This window comes from Choloepus didactylus, chromosome X (genome assembly GCF_015220235.1).
Source record: "Choloepus didactylus isolate mChoDid1 chromosome X, mChoDid1.pri, whole genome shotgun sequence".
NCBI lineage: Eukaryota > Metazoa > Chordata > Mammalia > Pilosa > Megalonychidae > Choloepus > Choloepus didactylus.
The window spans coordinates 4,109,393-4,129,428 of NC_051334.1; the positions used below are offsets into that span (position 1 = coordinate 4,109,393).

The window sequence follows — 20,036 nt, forward strand, 5'->3', positions numbered from 1 at the left end:
GATACTGACGAGAAGGCGGAAGCATCCCCGCTAATTGAGTGGGAGGAGCCTCCCGCCACACCCGTGCGGCCTTCCGCCCCGCCAATGTCTACCGCTGCACCCCCAGGGACACCCCAGCTCCCAACTGACGCCTTGGGCGGTCCCACCAAAGGACCTTGCCGAGAGCTCCCTCTAGTGGCCATGCCCAGTAAATGTAATTATCCTTTGCTGCCAGACCCGGAAACCCCGATGGGTCGGTCAGGGGAGGGGCAACCTTTGCCGTACCCCCCGCCCGAGTATACAGGCCCTCAGGACCCTTTGCCATTAGGTAGTGGTGGGAGACATTTCTGGAGATGGAACCCTTTCACAACATTTAGACCTTTTGGCATGCTGGGTGGCTACCAGCCACTTGAGCCGCAGCCAGTCTCAGAAATGTACCCGGTTATTATCAATCCCCAAGGTGGCAATCGGCACGAATCATATGATTACAAACTATTGAGGGAATTGAGGCAGGCCGTCCATCAGTATGGCCCCAATGCCCCTTATACCTTGAACATGATCGAGAACCTCTCTGCTCTAAATCATACACCCGCAGATATTTTTCAGCTAGCCCGTGCTTGCTTGCCGTCAGGCCGATTCATAGATTGGAAAGCATGGTTTGAGGAGTTAGCTGAAGAGCAGGCCGCAAGGAATGCGGCGGGGAGACGTGGCGGGTGGAATGCTGACATGCTGTTGGGGAGAGGCGCCCATGCCCAGAACCAAACGGGTTTCCCACAAGAGGTCTATGCCCAGATCTTCCGCTGTTTTGTGGGTGCCTGGAAAAAGCTAACAGGTGAGGGAGAGGCTCAGGCCTCACTCAGCAATATACACCAAGGCCCCACAGAACCATTTGCGGATTTTGTAGCCAGGATGCAAACCGCAGCTGAGAGAATCTTCTCAGATCCAGGAGTAGCAGAGACTGTGGTTAAGCAAATGATTTTTGAGCAGTGCAACAAGGAGTGCAAAGTTATCCTGGCACAAAACAGAGCAAAAAATTTGACAGAGTGGGTCAGGCTCTGTAGAGATGCTGGCAGCCCTTTAACTAATGCAGGTCTAGCTGCCATGCTAGCCAGCTCCCTACAGGTGGCTACAAAAAGCCCGAGAACCTTAGGGGCAAAGTCTAACGGGTGCTATGGCTGTGGCCAATCAGGGCACTTTAAGAGAGATTGTCCCAATAGACGTCAACCCCCTGCCACTCAACGGTTTGGCGAACCAGGTGCAGCAACCAGGCCGTGTGGCCGTTGCCACAAAGGCCCCCACCGCGCAGAAGACTGTAAATCGGTTTTCGATGCGCAGGGTAGACGCCTCTCTGGCCGCCCCGAGCAGATTCCAAAAAACGGGAAGAGGGGGTCCGCCCTTTCGACGGACCCCCTTGCATGCCATTCGACAACACAGGATCCGATCAAATTCGTGCGTCCCCCGGCTCAGCAGGACTGGACCTCTGTGCCACCTCCAGACTCGTACTAACCCCCTCCATGGGTGTCCAGTTAGTAGGGACCTCCTTCAAGGGGCCCTTACTGGCTGGTACTGTAGGGCTCATATTGGGAAGAGCATCCACGGCCCTGAAAGGATTAACAGTTATACCAGGACTTGTAGATTCAGATTTCACAGGCCGTGCCCAAGTTATGGTTCAATCTCAGCGGGGCACCTTAGTCATTGCAGAAGGTGATAAGCTGGCGCAGCTCCTGCTCTTACCCAGCTTACATGCAGTCTTTCCAAGCAGAATCAGACAGAGAGGGGAAAAAGGGTTCGGATCCAGTGGAGCGATTTTTGAGGGACTCCATATGTCCCTGGAGTCTCGACCTATGCTAACCATTAAGGTGCAAGGCAGATCTTTCTTGGGCCTGCTCGATACAGGGGCCGATCGGTCTATCATAAGACAACAAGAATGGCCCCCCACCTGGCCAACGAGCAGGGCGGAAGAGCCCATTAGAGGAATAGGCCAAATTTCAGCGCCCATGCTCAGTGCAGCTGCCCTTCATTGGGCCGATGAAGAAGGACACCAAGGCAGTTTCCAGCCTTATGTATTAGCCCTGCCTGTGTCTTTGTGGGGAAGAGACATTCTGACCCAAATGGACGTTACTTTAATTAGCGGCTACTCCCCAACCTCTAAGCGACTGCTAAAAGAAATGGGGTATACCCCCGGCAAGGGTTTAGGAGCTTCATTGCACGGACGTGCGGAGCCTATACAAGCTGCCCCCAAGTCTGACAGACGAGGCTTGGGTTTTTCATAGGGGCCACTGAGGAGAGATTCCCACCCACACCTATAAAACTAAAATGGAAAACCGAGGCTCCGGTGTGGGTGCCTCAGTGGCCCTTGCCACAGGAAAAACTTGCAGCGTTGCACGCCCTAGTATCAGAACAACTAGAAAAGGGCCATATCGCCCCTTCCACGTCACCGTGGAACACCCCTATATTCGTAATAAAAAAGAAATCTGGTAAATGGAGACTGCTACATGATCTAAGAGCTATTAACGATTGCATGGAGCCTTTAGGGCCCGTTCAGATGGGACTGCCCCTCCTCTCGGCATTACCGGAGCACTGGTCGATTTTCATCATAGATCTGAAAGATTGCTTCTTTTCTATTCCGCTCCACCCTGAAGACACCCCTAAGTTTGCCTTTACTGTGCCCTCTAGTAATCAAGAGGAGCCCTGTCAACGCTTTGAATGGACAGTCTTGCCCCAAGGCATGGCTAATAGTCCTACCATGTGCCAGCTGTATGTCGCTGCGAAGCTAGCTAGCACTCGGCAGCAGTTCCCTCAAGTGAAAATCATCCATTATATGGATGACATTCTCTTAGCCCATAGAGACACAGATCTTCTTAAAACAGTTTTGTCACATTTAGTCCTTAGTCTTAGAGAAGCTAACCTAGAGATTGCCCCTGAAAAAATCCAAATGACTGACATTACCACTTTCCTGGGGGCGAAAGTCGCACCCACTCATGTTTCCCCCCAAAAGGTGTCTCTCAGGCTAGACAATATACACACTCTCAATGATCTACAAAAACTCATGGGGGATATCAATTGGATCCGTCCATACCTAAAAATACCCAATGTCAAACTAACACCTTTGTTCGACCTGTTGAAGGGGGATTCTAATATAAACTCACCTCGAAGCTTCACTCCAGAGGCAAGGCGAGCACTATGCCAGGTGGAACAGGCGCTCAGTGGCGCTGCATTGAAGAGAATAGACCCTGATGAGCCTTTTGAAGCCTGCGTGCTGCCGACAGAATTACAGCCCACTGCGGTACTGTGGCAGCGGGGGCCGCTGCTCTGGGTCCACCCTGGAGTTTCCCCCAAAAAAGTCCTAGAGCACTATCCTACAGCGGTTGCAGACTTGGCCCTAGAATGCATTAAAAGGGCTGTGCAGCATTTCGGTCAGCAGCCCAAAAATCTCAGGGTGCCTTATTCTTCCCAGCAGCTTGAGATACTCACCGGATGCATAGATCAATGGGCCATTCTCCGGTGTACATTTCTTGGTCCCATTAACAATCAGTTCCCTAAGGCTCCTCTCTTGCAGTTTGTCACCCGGCACCCAGTGATTTTTCCCAAAGTAACCTCTCCTAGGCCACTAGCAGGCGCCCCCACCGTATACACGGACGGCTCCAGCTCTGGAACAGGGGCGTATTGTGTGGAGGGGGACACTCCTAAAACAGTGCTCTTCCAACCACAAAAGCCTCAATGGGTAGAACTGCAGGTTATCATTGCAGTCCTGGAAAGCCTTTCCGAGCCCTTAAATGTCGTCTCGGATTCTGCTTATGTTGTGAACTCTGTACAAATTTTAGAAACGGTGGGCATTGTTAAACATTCCTCTACAGTAAGGACGTTCTTTGCCAAACTACAGGAGGTTATATGGACCAGGCAACACCCTTTTTACATAACCCATATTAGAGCCCACACAGGTTTGCCTGGCCCTATGGCCCAGGGGAACCATAGCGCAGATGTAGCCACTCGACAGCTGCACATCTTTCCGACGCTGGTACCGTATCAACAAGCCCGAGAATTCCATGCCAAGTTTCACATCAATGCAGGTACCCTAGCTAAGCGGTTCAGCATACCACGTGCAGCTGCTCGAGATATTGTCCGAGCCTGCAACAATTGTGCAGAGCAGAGAGCAGTCCCCTCGGTTGGGGTCAACCCTAGGGGTCTCACCCCAGGGGATACTTGGCAGATGGATGTCACTCATCATTCAGAGTATGGTAAGATCAAGTACTTACATGTGTCGGTGGACACATGCTCCCAAGTTTTATTTGCCTCTGCTGAACCAGGAGAAAGAGTCTCCCACGTCATTGCACACTGCCTTGCTGCATGGGCAGCTTGGGGTAAGCCAAAGACGTTAAAGACGGATAACGGGCCTGCCTACACTAGTAAATCCTTCCAAAAATTTTGTGACAACATGGATGTCCAATTAAAACATGGCATCCCCTATAACCCTCAGGGGCAAGGAATCATTGAAAGAGCGCACAGATCTCTCAAAGACTTGCTTAAAAAACAGAAAGAGGGTATAGGCCACGGCCTGTCCCCAAAAGCTCGACTGTCTGTAGCCTTGCTCACATATAATTTTTTAAACGAAAATTCACAAGGAATGACACCTGCCCTGCAACACACCACCCCGAGTCCTCCGCATAGAGGTCTAGTCCGTTGGAAGGATGTCCTGTCGGGGCAGTGGAAAGGCCCTGACCCGGTGCTCAGCTGGGCCAGAGGCTCTGTTTGTGTTTTTCCCCAGGAACCAGGACGTCAACCAGTGTGGGTTCCGGAAAGACTGGTGAGAACCGTGACATCACCTGAGGAAGCCAAGGAACAGCTGTCAGAAACGCCAACGAATATACAACCTGAACCATTAGACCAAGCCTCCGACCCTGCTGATGATGGCGACGACCGACAAGACGATAATAGTAGGACTGACCACCCCGCGGTTGCCCAAAAAGAGGATCGGTAACTCTGTTCTTTGCTCTCCTATAGCAATCCTTCTAATCTGCCTTTTTCTTTTTAGTGGAACTATATTTCCTCCACAAGCTTCAACGAGTCCTTCCCCCTCACCAATGACACACTGATCCTCTCTTTTGCTAACCTCTCTGTCAAGGTTGTCAACACCACAGTTGCGGCGAATGCTACTTGTGAAACTGGTAATGGCGAGTTAAGTAAGGGAGTCTTGCTTGAATTTCTTAACGTTACAGGGAAGAGCCGCCAGTCTTGTGAAGGGATCTTGAGTAAAAAGGAGACTAAAAGGTGCCTTTTCCTTCCGGGGCTTGCTCCTACAGTCTGCAACCGTTCCAAAGACCCGGATGCCTCGCCGCCCCGCTATCCTAGTGTATCGCCCAAGTTATGTCTGGCTCCCCGTCAAGGCAACCGACTGGGTTGGCCCTGTTTCTCAAGTTGTTTCACTTAACAATATCCCCTTCTCTAAGTCTAGGCGTCCAAGAGGCATAAAAGAATGGCTATCGAATGCTGCCAGTGTAGCTTCCTCTTTGTTTGTCCCAACGATCGGGCAGGCTGTGCTACAAGCATGGACAGATCGGCAGCTCGCCATAACGATGGAAACGGTAAATGGCTTGGTCAACCTTACCCGAGACGTGCTACGCCGCCACAATCAGATGCTGAACTTAAATTTCCAGGCCATTCAGAAACTCCAAGCGGAGATAGATGAACTTGGACTGGAAATAGATGGACTCTGGAGAGTGCTTCAGCAAACATGTGACACCCGGTGGCTTACGGTTAAACTCTGTGTCACTCCTGTCAGGGCCAACGTGACCGGAAGCATTTCCAGAGTCTCTGATTGGCTGAAAAGGTCATATTTTCCTGAATTTGTTAATCTCTCCCAACAGGTGGAATCTAGTTTAGACACAATTGGGGGGATCAAGTTAAAACCCGTTAAAGTCGATCTCTCCGGGTTAGGCGAGGTTCTACAGAAACTATTGCACAGTGTTTCTTCCTGGTTCTCTTGGCCCAATTTAACTAATTGGATCCTCATTGCAGTGGGATTATTGGTGGGATTAGTCGTTGTTAAATGTTTGCTAGAACGCCTGTTTCAAGCGCAGCAGCAATTGCGTGTTACCACTATGATGGCTATGACTCCCACCTCTGTTACCCCCGATAGTGACCGATTTATTAACCATACCCCTTCCTGGTCGCCTCAGGTGGGGCGCTTTGGAGCAAAATTTGTAGCGAATCGCATGGCTGTTTCTCGGGTGTAAAAGGCGACACCAGTAGTCATAATTTTGTCTCAGGTGGGTCTCTAGGGCAGAGTCCTAGTTGTGGCCAGACTGGACCCTAGCCATTGCACAGAGACACCTAGTGACACCCCCGACTCTGGTTACTGCTGTTCCTGCCCCCGTCGTTGTTCCCCAGTTGCCAGGCAAAGCACTGCAGGGAGAGTCACGTTGCTTCCAGCTTACGGACTCTCCGGTCTCCATATGACGTGAGCATTCTGGTTGGTGCTAGAGGCTCCGCCGCTGGATGGCTGAGGCCTAGTCCAGACTCCCCAAAGCACCAAAGAGGTTGTGAACCATTTGGGTTCACGGGAGCACGCTCATCACTGGAGACACTGGGTCAAAAATAAATAAGAAAGGGGGAGATGTGGAAAGCCGCCTCCCGAATCGGGCCTAGCGTATGCGCTGCAGCCTGCTCTAGAGTTACCCCCGCCCATCGAGTGAGCCAAGATGGCGCCTGCATCCTGTTTCCGCATAGTGACGCATGTATCCGCCACCCGCTCCTACCAATCGAAATCCTGTATACGCGATACTAGCCTAGAAGCTTATTGGTTGTTAATTGTGTATAAAAGGTCTTACCCGGACGGGGTAGGGTGAGACAGCCCACAAGGAGCCGTGCCTGACGGCCACATCGAGGCTGCTCTCCCACGAGGCGCCGTGCCCCGTGTGGGAACCAGTAACACAGAATGTTCATCTAGCTGTAGTAAAGGGCTTGCTTTCACAACTGCCGTGTGGTTCGAGTCGTGATTCATGACCAGGTTAGTTCGCGCAGTCTGCATCTCTCTCTCTCCTTCCCTGTTTCCCCTCGCCGGCCGGGAACCGGGGACCGAGCGGGGCAGCGCCGGACACTGAACCCTCACCCCTTTTTAAGGGAGGTCTCCTGCCCCCGTGGCTACTTTGTTTCCCACGCCCGGCTCAGATCGGAGCCCAAGTGGCAGACAGAGATCTGGCCAGCAGCTAAAATAAAAAGGGGGATATGTGGGAAACTGAGTCTTCCATGTTGCCTGAGGCATATCTAGGGTGGTGACTTGGAATGCTGAGCCGCAGGCCCGCATAGAATGCCATGCAGGCCCGCCCTGTAAAGAGGTGTGTCTTGTGACTACCATTATCTTAAACCTAGATTGGATACACCTGATGGGCTCTCCCCCACCTGAGCACCTTTAGCATATACACCTAATCTTCTGAAACAAATAGCTGGAGCAAGGCTGCATTGTCATCCACTTAGCACGAGATGCAAGTGGGCCCCCTGCTCCCTTAACTCTTAGCTTTGTGTCCGTGTCTCATTCCTGCGTCGCCCTGTCAGCAATAAGTCCCATTATAGAGGGCTCAGCACATCGAATCACTATTGACTGTGTTTTAAAACATCAACTTCTGTGTGAGACCAAAGGAAGAGATGTTTATTTGGTGCAAAATGTATACTTTCTGTAGCACACCATATAATTTAACTCATATGATCAGTTTATTCAAACACCATAATTAAATGGAAACTTGAATAGGGGGTGAGATCTGGTTGGTTTGTACAGGGTAGCATGAGAATAAAATGTGCAAAGCCCCCTTGAGGGCCTGGGGACAAATGTGGAAACATTAAATTTCTCAACCTGGGGAATTCCTGATATTCTTGCAAGCATTGGGGAATATCATTGTAGTAGTCCAAGACGTCGATCTTGGGGCTTGTCCTTATGAAGCTTGTTACTGCAATGGAGGGGCTAAACCTACTTATAAAGGTGTCTAACAGTCACCCCCAGAGAACCTCTTTTGTTGCTCAGATGTGGCCCTCTCTCTCTCTAAGCCAACTCAGCAGGTAAACTCACTCCTCTCCCCTCTATGTGGGACGTGACTCCCAAGTGTGTAAATCTCCCTAGCAATATGGGACATAAGTCCCGGGGAAGAGCCTGGACCTGGCATTGTGGGATTGAGAAAGACTTCCTGACCAAAAAGGGGAAGAGAAACAAAACAAAATAAAGTTTCAGTGGCTGAGAGATATCAAATGGAGTCGAGAGGTCACTCTGGAGGTTATTCTCATGTGTTATATAGATATCCCTTTTTAGTTTTTAGTGTACTAGAAAGGTAGAAGGAAATACATGAAACTGTTGAAATGAAACCCAGTAGCCTTGATTCTTGAAAACAATCATATAACTATATGGTGGTGCTTATATGGTGTGACCATGATTGTGAAAACCTGGTGGCTCCCACTCCCTTTATCCAGTGTATGGACAAATGCGTAGAAAAACGGGGACAAAAATTAGATGGATTATGGGGGAGGGAGGGGAGTAAGAGATGTTTTGGGTGTTCTTTTTTACTTTTATTTTTATTATTATTTTTTGGAGTAATGAAAATGTTAAAAAAATGATTGCAGTGATGAATGCACAACTATGTGGTGGTACTGTGAATAATTGACTGTACACTTTGGATGATTGTATAGTATGTGAATATAGCTCAATGAAATTGCATTAAAAAAAAAAAACAAATCCTCAATTCCATTTCCCAAGTATTTTTGAGTTCTTATTATGCAGACATTGAAACATACATTACTGCAGAGGATGTAAAAGGCAGGGGTCGTTCCACCCCTTAGAAGCTGATGGTGGAATAAGACTTGAGACCGGGCAGTACTCACGGGAGGGTGAATTCTCTTCCAAGAACTCCTTTTGGCGTAGCTGCTGCTGCTCGGACCTGAGTGGGGTCCCCAGTGGTCGGCCCCTATGGGGTGAACATCACAGAGGGGGGCCACCAGCCAACAGCTATGGGAAACGCTGGAGGGGACACGGAGTGTTCTCGAGCTCCGCGAGGGAGCTTGGTCAGGTGAAGCTTCTCTGGAGGGAAGACGTGGGAGCTGAAATCTGCAGGTGAGAAGGAATCACTTATGCAAAAATCTGTGAGAACGCTCTCCAGGCTGCGGACAGGCACAAGCAAAAGCCCTGAGCCAGCCCAGAGCAGGAGAGAAGGCTCTTCAAAATCTCACTCTCAGCTGCACTGAGTTCCTTCTGTTTGCCAGCTCATTTATATGGCTCCAGTGATTTAATTTAGAACCACCCTGAATGGGTGGGGTAACACCTCCATGGAAATCATCCAATCAGAGTCATCACCCACAGTTGGGTGGGGCACATCTCCATGGAAACACTCAAAGAATTCCAATCTAATCAGCACTGATAAGTCTGCCCACACTAGATTACATCAAAGATAATGGCATTTCGGGGGACATAACACATTCAAACTGGCACCCCCACTTACCATGCTAGCACGTTCTACTGAGCACCCAAGGTCTGCTGAATGGACCAAACAGGTGTACCAAACATGGGGCCCCCTCCAGAACTTTCTCTCTGCCCTGAATCAGTCCGTAGTGGGGAGAGACCCAGACTGGAGCTAATGACTGAAAACAGGGCTTTCTCACAGAATCAGAGAGCCTTTTCAACTCACACCAAGGCATTCTCTCTCCTACATAAATGTTATGAAGCAACATGACCTAATTGGGGTAAAGGAGGAGAAAGTCACACGTTTGCTTCCAGCCATCACTCTGGGGGCACTTGCTCCAGGAATCTGATATTCCCCTCATTCACTGGCAGCCATCGTCTTCTCTCCTGTGCCACTTCGTACCCTCCATCTGACAAGGCCTGAGGGACCCTGAAGCATGCTGCCGAAGTCTCCTTGTCACAAGAGGAATCACGTCATCAAAGTCATATGGTTCACGTACGAACCATTTTAAAACTACATAGGCACTCATGGAGCATTTCATAGCCTTGTAAGAAAGCTGTGGAATGACGATATCAACAGCCATTGCGACCTGGGAGCCGAGGGAACGGCCAAGCTTTCTAGAGGTTCTCAACCGTGTGCTAACAGCATGGGCCACCTACGAGAGGACCCTAAGGAACAGAGCTGGTTTCCTGGTGTGGCTTCCGGGAATCCACCTCCTAATTTCCCGGGCACACTTTGTCCATCACTGCGTATCTTTTTATTTTTTTTTTTCATTTTTTACTTTACTGAGATATAATTCACATACCATGAAATTTACCCTTGTAAGTGTACAGTTCAGTGGGCTTTCGTTTACTCACAAGGTCGCGCAACCATCACCATTATCTAATACCAGAATTTTCATTACCTAAAGAGAAACCCCATACTCCATAGCAGACAACCCCCATCCTCCCCCTCCCCCAGCCCTGGGCAACCGCCAGCCCACTTTCTGTCTCTATGGATTTGCCAATTCCGGCACTTCATTTAAGTGGAATCATGCAAAATGTGGCCATCTGCGCCTGGCTTCTCCCACTTAGTGTAATGTTTCCAATGGCCATCATGTGGTAGTGTGTCTCAGTACTCTTATGGCCGAACAATATGTCGTTGTGTGGAGATGCCACATTTTATTTATCCGTTCCATTGCTGATGGACATTTGGGTTGTTTCTACTTTTTGGCTATTATGGATAATGAACATTTATGTGCAAGGTTTTGTGTGGATGCATGTTTTCGGTTCTCTTAGGTATAAACCCAGGAGTAGAATTGCTGGGCCATACGGTAACTCTGTTTAAGATTTTCAGGAACTGCCAGACTCTTTTCCAAAGTTTTTGCACCATTTTACAATCCTACCAGAGGCATATGAGGGTTCCAATTTCTCCACCTCCTTGTCAATACTTGTTATTATCTGTCTTTTTTATTTTAGAACACTGCATATCTTGAACCACTAGGTATTCTCAGTGCAAAGGAATCTTGGGAACAGGGGAAACATTAAGACCAGGCTTAATTATAGTTTTCTGGCAATTGTTTTGGCCTGATGTAATTTAAAACACAAATCTCCTAACCAGATCCTGACTCATAATATAAAAGATCCAGGAATTTGGATCCCTTGAATTCAGCACAGCTCTATGGACTCTGAAATGCTTTCTGTAAGATAGGGAAACTTCCAGTTGGCTGGGGTGAACTTCATAGTGGCTGTAAAATGGATTTGAGCCTCTAAAGGGAAAACAGGACAATGAGATACCAATTGCCTACCCTTAAGAAAATAATAGCGAGGTTGTTTCAAGATGACAGCACAATGGTGTCACGGTGCAAATACCACATAATGAAGGAGGGAATTTGCGAATGTTCCCTGAGAGATGAGACGGCTTGACTGGAAAGTTATCTATTTGTGAAGGGCATTTTGGCCAATGACTGGCCAGCTGCCCCTTCTCCCATCAGTCATTACAGATGAATAACACTTACAAAATCTTATTTGAAACCATGTCACGAGAGATCCAGGAAAGGAGCATCAAAATATTAAAAGCAAGATATGGTCAGTGCTCTCTCTTTAAGCCCACTCTGCAAATAAACTCTCCACACACCTCCTTATATGAGACATGACTCCCAGGGGTCTAAATCTCCCTGGCAACATGAGACATGACTCCCAGGGATGAGCCTGGCCCTGGCATTGTGGGACTGAGAAAGCCTTCTTGACCAAAAGGGGGGAAAGAAATGAAACAAAATAAAGTTTCAGTGCCTGACAGATCTCAAATGGAGCTGAGAAGTCATTCTGGAGGTTATTCTTACACAAGCTTTAGCCAGAAATTGTAAACTACCACAGTATGTCAAGCCCCAACCAACACTATTCCCAAAAACCCTAGGGAGTGCCCTGGGCTCTATCTAAGCCTCTATAAAAATTTTTTCTTAGTAAGTTTGTTTTTTCAGAAATTTAAGGCCTCCAGATTGATCCACGCCAGATAAGCCCTGAAACCCAGAGGCACCAGTCTCTCCAAGAACACCAACCAGTTCCAAGCCTCTACCCCATAAAGTCAACACCCCTTTCCAGCACGAAGAAGTTAAAATGGTCATTGCCCAGATATCCATGAAGACTGAGAGAACGGTCAAATGAAAGGGAGAAGGTATAACTGAGAAATTTGAATTTAATAAATGACTACAAATACTGACTCATTATATAGATATTTCTTTTTAGTGTCTGGTGCTTTAGAATAGCCAGAAGAAAATACCTGAAGTTGCTGAACTGTAATCCAGTAGCCTTAATCTTTGATAATGATTGTATAACTATATAGCCAAAAAAAAAAAAAAAAAGTTGCCTGTGTTTGTATGAATCTACTTCTGGATGTTTTGTTCTGTTCCACCAACCTATATATCTATCTCTGACAATACTGCACTGTCTTAGTTAACCTACCTCTATTGAAAGTCTTAAAATTGGGTAGAGTTCAATATTAGTAGGTAGGGGTGTGTGCGTGAGGGGTATGGGATGTTTGGGGTCTTCTTTTTTCTTTTTATTTCTGTTTTTGGAGTAATGCCAGGTGATCATGGTGATGAATACACAAGTATGTGATGATACTGTGAACCACTGATTGTATACTTTGGATGGATGGTGTTCTGTGTGAATCTATCTCAATAAAATTACGTTTAAAAAAAAAATTTGGCCAACAACCCGTTGTGAGCGAGTGAAACAAACACCTGCACAGCCAAAGAATAAAAACATAATCAAGAAGGACTGTGAATCTGAACATGCTAGAGAAGGGCCGAGCCTCCACTCACCTGTGACGGGCTCTCCAAGGAGAAGGGCGCCAGTGGAGGAGGGCGGCCGGCTCACTGGGCCAGCGGGCGGACGCGGCCCCGGCCCCTCTCGGATGTGTTGCCGGGATCTTCTCCACTGGCTCCAGAGGCAGCCTGGGGTTCTTACCTTTCCCAGCCTTCCGTTCTGGTTCCACCACCCATTGTCATCGCCTTCCACATTCTCGGTTGCCCACGCCGACATCCATGCCTTGGTGACCGTGTGGTCCTTTTCTTCACGTATCCTCATCGTCTTGCTGTCAGCTTTTTCAGGGGGTGTAGGTGTCTGTGTTTGCTAATGGATCATCAGAATCCCCTTTCAAGGGCTCTCTGACCAGTTGAGACTCGCCTCCCAATCACTTTCTCTCCTGTCCCCCCATGTTACCGGGAGGGAATTTTGACCTTTTGCTGCCTTTGCCATATCATTGCCTGCCTGCCTGCCTGCCTGCCTGCCCGCCTGCCTGCCCGCCTGCCTGTCTATCTATCTATCTATCTACCTATCTATTTTCTGAACATTTCAGAGCAGGTTGCACACATCATAATCCTTGAACACATAATACTTCTGTGTACATTTCCTATAAACAAAGATATTCACTTATGTAACCACCTTAAGTGCAGTTGTGAAGTTCCAAACAATTTAACATTGATATAAAGCTTATGTTCTATGTTCCAAGTTTTTCTTACATCCTAATGTCCTTTTGAGCCCTCTTTCCTCCATTTTCGGATTCCCTCCAGGATAATGTGCTGCATCTAACTGTCACTATCTCTTTAGTTTCTCTCTTATTTTAAATTGTGGAAATATATATACACATAAATCTTCCCATCCGAACCCTCCCAAACACACCACTCAGTAGGATTAATCACATTCACAATGCTGGGGTACCCTCACAAGTATCCATTACTAGAACTTTCTCTTCACCCCAAGCAGAAACCCTACACTCATTTTGAATTAAATCACAATTGCCCTTGCTCCCCCTCCACTCCTGGTAACCTGTACCCTAGTTTCTGTCTCTATGTGTTTGCGTATTCTCTGATACAGATATTTTTGTGGTTACCACGAGGCTTAAGTTTAACATCCTAAATCTATAATAATCTTGTTAGCTTTGATACCAAATTAACTTCAATAGCATACACAAGCTATGTTTCTATAACCCTCTGTCCCCCTACCTTTATACAATTCTTGTCCCGAATTACGTTTAAATATTACGAGTCCAAAACTACTCATTTATCATTACATTTTTTTGTTTTTTTTTTCTATTTTTATATACAATTGAGACTCTCTAATGACCTGAAAAGTTTTCATAGCCTTTATTTAAAGACCTGCACACATTTTATTGCCTTTTTCTATTCATATTATCTCAAAATTTGGTCATAATGATAATATCATAAGCAAGGCAGGGAATATACTAACTCCTAATATTATTCTTGGCATATAAATTATAATGCCAATCAGGCAAACAAGAAACTTTATTTTGCTATTGCTGATGAGTGACAGAGTAAGTGTTTTGGACTGAATGCGAATCCTTGCCTGATGTGCACAAAGTCATTCAGTAGACACCAGGATTTTGAGTAGAGAAGTTTTTTTAGCAGTCTAGCCTCGAGGAGCAGGAGGACAGTTTGTATCTCAGCTCTGCCTCCCCAAGCTGGAAAGATGAAGGATATTTATTAGACTAAACAAAGGCAGGTAGGGATAGAGATCTTGAGGCGGTTGGCACATTGGGATTGTTTAGTAAACATTCAAGTTAAGGGTTGTAAATTGCTTATTGTCGATAGCTGTGTCTACATTCATATTAGGAATTGCAAGTTGGTTATTACTGCTGATTGGTTCCCTTATATTGAGGAGAGGGCTTGTGATGTTGCTGGAATTTGTGATGGTTGGACCTCTGGCTTCCTTTTTGGGTCCCGTATTCCTTTTCTTGCTGTTGCTGCCCACTTTGATTCCACTCGCAGGGTATTTTATGGCCCGGGGTCATTTTAGTTCAGGCCTCTTCTTTTACGCAATTTCATTAGTTTCAGCAGGTTCTTGGAGAGCCGGAGGGCTGCCTTGGACTGGGTCTGAAGGGGACTATCTGTTTCTTTTTCGGCTCAGTGGAGAAATTCCCAGTCATATTCAGTTTCCAGGGCTGTGACTCGGGGAAGGCTACCATTACATTTTATACATATACCTTTTAGATCCTGTAGGAAGTAAAAGTGGAGTTACAAAGCAAAGATATAATAATCTTGGCATTTATATTCACCCATGCCATTATATCTACGAGATCCTACCGCTTTTAAGTGGCCTTTGTTTTGATTCAGTGCTTGCCCTGCTACTGCCAGTCCTTTAACTGTTTTCTGGAGCTTTGAGAAAGATGTTGCTGCTAGTTCTTGGTGGTCATTGAAAGCTTCTGTGGGGGAAGGAGCCCTGAAGTTCTCACTCCACCATCTAGATCAGATTTGGGGGGCTGGGAGGGGTATTAGCTTTTTTTTAAAATGGAAAAATCAATGCAGACACATGAATTTTCCTCCAGTCACTCTGCAAAGGCCACTCAAATGACAGGAAAGGTGTACAGGAAGCATTCACCCTCCAAGCCATGGCCGATGATTTACCAAGACCATTCTGGCAGCGGGAAGGCTGAAGGCAAATGATAAGGGACTTGGGAGGTTACAATGCTGACAGGTGGACCTGCAGGGAACAACACTCTTTGGAGGCACCAGACATCTCTGTAGGGAAGGGTTTGCAGACATGTGAGGGCAGGGGCAGGCTCTTTCAGGAATCTTGCATCTCCGTGATGAGCAGGTGTGTGTGCAACTAGAAACAGGGTATTGGCTGAGAGTTTGTGTCCAATACCCCAGACCCCTCATTCACCCTAATGGCCACAAGATCACAGTTCCCTACTTGTTCAGAAGGGAGGGTCAATCTCTAAAAAGCCTGACCAAGGAGGATACAACTTGGGCACAGTGGGCTATGTTTGCGGGAGCTATGATGGAAAGACGGGGAACAAGTGGAAATGCACATAATAACAGCCTTGCACCCTCTCACCTGTTCTCCCTTTCTCTCATCGCTTGCCTCTTCTCCTCATTGGTGGAGCCCAACTGGCATCTAGAAGGCAAGGGAACCCACTGGTAGGGTGGGTCCACACAGATCAGACTCTCAGGACACAGATCCAGGTGGCAAAGGCTGGAGAGTGGCACTGGAGGGACAAATGGAAGCCGTCCAGTACAGTGATACATGAAGACAAGATCCTGTGGCAAACTCATACTTAATGGAGAAACGGTAACACATTCTCTTCAAGGCGGGGACTGAGACGAGGCAGCCCATCATCTCAGCTGGACGGCACTAATGGCCCTGGACCATGCTACAAGGACAGAAAAAGAAATGGGGTGCAGGGATTAATCAGTCTTCAGTTGTTGAAGCTATGATAAGCTACTTGGTTAAACCAACAGAATTAACAAATGATTAGAACCAGTATAATTTCACCAAGAATGCCAAGTAGAAAACTAATCACAAAAATCACCATCTTTACATCACCATTTATCACAGAAATTATAATATAAAATAAAGTGGCATCATAATAGCAAGGAAAACTATAAAGTATCTACAAATTGCCTAAACAGAAGAATACACAAGATGTCTATAGAAAAATTCTATTAACATAAGAGAAGAGCTGGAAGGGGTGTTGTGGGGTTGACCGATTACTCCAGAATCTAGATGGTTCCCATCCCCAGAGCGTACACTGCAGTGGTCCTTGGCGAATGAGGGCTGACGGGGGATGAGTGATTTTTCTTCCCACCATCCAGGAGTCTCCTCACCGATGGTCTCATCTGTGAACGGGGCTGGGGGCTATTTCCTGTTGACCGGCAGAGACCCCGGGCCCACGCAGCCACTGTTGCTCATGCAGAAGCAGGATCGGGCTTAGATCCCAATGCACCTTCTCCCTTCATTGTCAGTGTACCCCGAGGGCAGTGTTCACTGTGGCTACTGGGCAGCAAGCTGGTGGACCGACTAATGAAAAGATCGAGGGAAGAAATGAAGCAGACAACGGAAAAAAAAAGACGCAAGGGCAGGAAGTTGATTCCAAGGGCCGGAGAGCGAGGCACTGGATGGCTCCAGGCAGCGACGAGGAGGTGGAAGCCGAGCCCGGAGGACTCCTGGCCTCTGTGTCCCGCCGTCCTGGTCAGCTGTTCAACCCTCCTGCTCAATGCAACCCCACCGGGAGAGCGCCCTGAATGGCGGACACGGCCCACAGGTCGCAAAGGAAATGCAGCTTTCAATGTGAAACCAGGATTGGAAATTGCTTTTTCTCAACCACACGGGAGAAAGCAACCAAAGCCTTCAGGGACTACGTTTCATACACAAGAGTATGGGCCCACGAGCGTGCATGAGTCAGAAGAGACCCTCCTATGCGCCTCTGGTGGCCCACACGCCCCTTGGTCGCACGGCTTCTGCTCGGGTCCTGCTCACCCCCGGGTCTCTGTGCTCCCAGCCCTCGGCACCAGCTTCTCCATCACCAGCTGTGCCCGGAGTTACCCTGGCTCTAGGATGCTCCAGCCTGCCCAGCCCAAGGATCACCCCCGCCTCACACCCCTGCCCCAACTCCCCCACAGCACCCTGCGCCGAGCCCCATGCTCGTTGCTTCCACACCCTGAGGACCTTCTCTCACTTCCGGGAGGACACTCCTGTCCCCATGCACCTGTCATACCCATGTGCAGTCATACTGCCCGCTCCCTCTCGTCACAGCCATGCTCTGGCCATCCAGGCCCCACACACCCCAGGGCCTTGTCTTATTGCCCTCCCCGGCTGCCAGGCCCAGGAAGAAATACATGTACTCTAGTTGTTCTCTATGGAAAAAAGGGGAAGGGAGGGAGGGAAGGAGGAAGGGAGGGAGGAGAAAAAAGAAAAGAAAAAACTAAGCAACCACCCCCTTCCAAAAGAAGGCGCACTGGCTCTGTCCGTGCCAGTGGGTACTAGCGAGAGGCCAGAAGCCACTGCTGCCCAGAGGACCAAAACTTTGACCAGTGCCCATCCTGGTTCTTCAGGGATCTCCCTGACCAACCTCGGCCTCCAACTCCAGCTTTGAGAAGCCACAGTTTCCCCTGCCTGCCTGGCCCCGCCCAGCCACCCCAGACCTAGGCCACGTTTCCACAGCTGTGGCTGTGGGGTACAGGAATGGGGACTGGTGGCTGGTTTGCTCTTGCCCCCAGTCACAGCAGCTGGAACCTCAGCACATGGAGAGAAGCCAGCCTGGATCAGCCGGCCGTCCAAAAACTGATGAGCTAAACACTTTTCACTGCACACTGCTGAGATGTTATAGTTGTCACGCAGCATTACTGTGGCAATAACCAACTGATACAACCTGTGTCCCTTTTTCTTGACTGCAATTATCAGCTTCAACTAAACTGACATAAGTACTTTCTCTCTCTCTCTCTCTCTCTCTCTCTATATATATATATATATATAAGATTTACATATATATGTAATCACTTAGTACCACAATTTATTCTTTGGTTTATAATAAAAATCTGACTTGTGGCAAGGATAGTGTGATGTTTAAAAAACATAATATAGATAAATCAAAAACATGCTCGAGTCACTCAAATAGACTATTTATTTTGTCAAGTTCAAGCAGGATGATCTGTTGATGGGTACGTGTTAAGTGTCAAGCATGAAATCTGTACACACCTTCCACAAGGACTGCAGGATGTAGACACAGGCAAAACCCCTGATGGAAATCTGGCGACTTGGAGCATTCCACAGCCGAGCTAACACATGTGATGGTTGGGTTCATGTGTCAACTTGGCTAGGTGGCACTGGCCTGACGATTGCTGTGAGGATATTTGAGGCTGGTTAATAATCCAACGGGCTGGTTTGTCGGATCATCAGTCAATTGACTGCAGCTGACTGATGACTCATCAAGGGGCGTGCTTCCACAGTGAGAGAATGCAATTGGCTGGATTTGGTCCGGGTGATCAGTTGGAGGCTTATAAGCCGGACGGTTAGAGAAACTTCACTTCTTTCTTCAGCTGCTCAGTGAAGCATTTCCTGGGGAGCTTGTCGAAGTTGCCAGTTCGTTTCCTGAGGAGTTCGTCAAAGTTGTCGGTTCGTTTCCTGAGGAGTTCGTCAAAGTTGTCAGTTCGTTTCCCGAGGAGTTCGTCGGACATCTTCCTTGGAGTTGACAGCTTGTTGACGGCTCTGCAGAATTTGGACTTGTGCGCTCCCGCAGTTGCGTGAGTCACTTTTACAATTTGATAATCAGAGACATCTCTCATTGATTCTGTTTCCAAGGAGAACCCTAACTAATACAGCCACCGTCTGAGAAGGCCGAGGGCAGAACATTAGCACCAGATTGTTTTTATATGCAATAACATAACTATATACAAAGTTATGTACATCGACTCACTGGAATCTTTGGGTCCCCGCCGAGCAGATATTTAAGGGACAAACGGGAAGGGACACAACAGCTGTGATTATATGTGCTTTGCTTAAAAAGATACTCTAGAACTATATATTGCTATGTAAAAGAGAAGCCCTAAAAAAAAAATTAAGAGGTTAGTTACAGACACACAGATTTCTATTATTCACATTTTACATACATATCATCGAAATGATCACAATACTGGTATTAGAAGGGGCAAAAAAATCACAGGTAAGAGAATATAAGCTTTGTCTACCTTAAAAACAAAATCCCCTGCAATTACATGGGTTGTGTCTGCTATGGAGAAAGATGGAGCTGCAAGGACAGTCAGCCTCAGCTTTTCTGTCGTGACCAGTTTAACAGCACATGACTTTTAAGTGGGAAGGAGGAGGGTGCTTCGTTGGAAGTACAGGGTTTCTCAAATTAGGCATGGTTTAGCTTGAGAGGCATACAAACTTTTGCAAATACCTTTATCTTTTTGGCAAGGTTAGCCTGCCATGAAGGCTCTTGACTAAACCCACCGCAGAAGGTGGCTAATCTGTGCTCTTTGCTCGGAGTGGGTGCTGACAGTGACACTGCCCCAGAGCCCCAGCTCAACTCCAGCTCAGGCAGCTCCGTCACCAGCCATGACAACCTGCCCGACTTCCAGCCAGGCTGTGGGCACTGCCGACACGGGGAAACCACCCCACCTGATGGAAAACTTCCTTTAGGGAAATCAGAGGTAAAAAGCAATCCCTTCATATGACAAGTGTCCTAACATTATCTAAATGTGAAGTCATCCAAGAGATCCTCTCACCATTATATTATCCATGCATTTAATCAGATGAAACATTTTGAAGAAACACACCGAGTCTACAATTATTAGATAAAACTAAGTTATTATAACCAAGCTATCGGAGGCTGAGCGTCTTT

At 47.7% G+C, this 20,036-nt stretch overlaps 1 protein-coding gene and 1 long non-coding RNA gene across 4 annotated transcripts in view; both read right to left on the bottom strand.

The window, feature by feature from the left end:
• Window positions 1-13,211, bottom strand: part of LOC119522906 (claudin-34-like) — a 39,109-nt gene extending 25,898 nt beyond the window's left edge. Inside the window, exons 1-2 of one of the 3 annotated variants that reach the window (XM_037821613.1) lie at window positions 12,863-13,211; window positions 8,842-9,064 (exon numbers count right to left, since the gene is read on the bottom strand). The gene's annotated coding sequence lies outside the window, so the exon portion shown is untranslated. Of the gene's footprint in view, window positions 1-8,841; window positions 9,305-12,717 lie in introns of those variants that run through there. The other 2 variants (XM_037821611.1, XM_037821610.1) reach the window with 2 other exon arrangements.
• Window positions 13,212-13,956: 745 nt separating this feature from the next.
• LOC119522907 lies at window positions 13,957-18,605 on the bottom strand. The gene is made up of 3 exons (XR_005214558.1): window positions 18,392-18,605; window positions 15,752-16,067; window positions 13,957-14,907 (listed from the first exon to the last, which is right to left on the bottom strand). It is a non-coding gene; the product is annotated as an uncharacterized LOC119522907 (long non-coding RNA).
• Window positions 18,606-20,036: the final 1,431 nt, after the last annotated feature.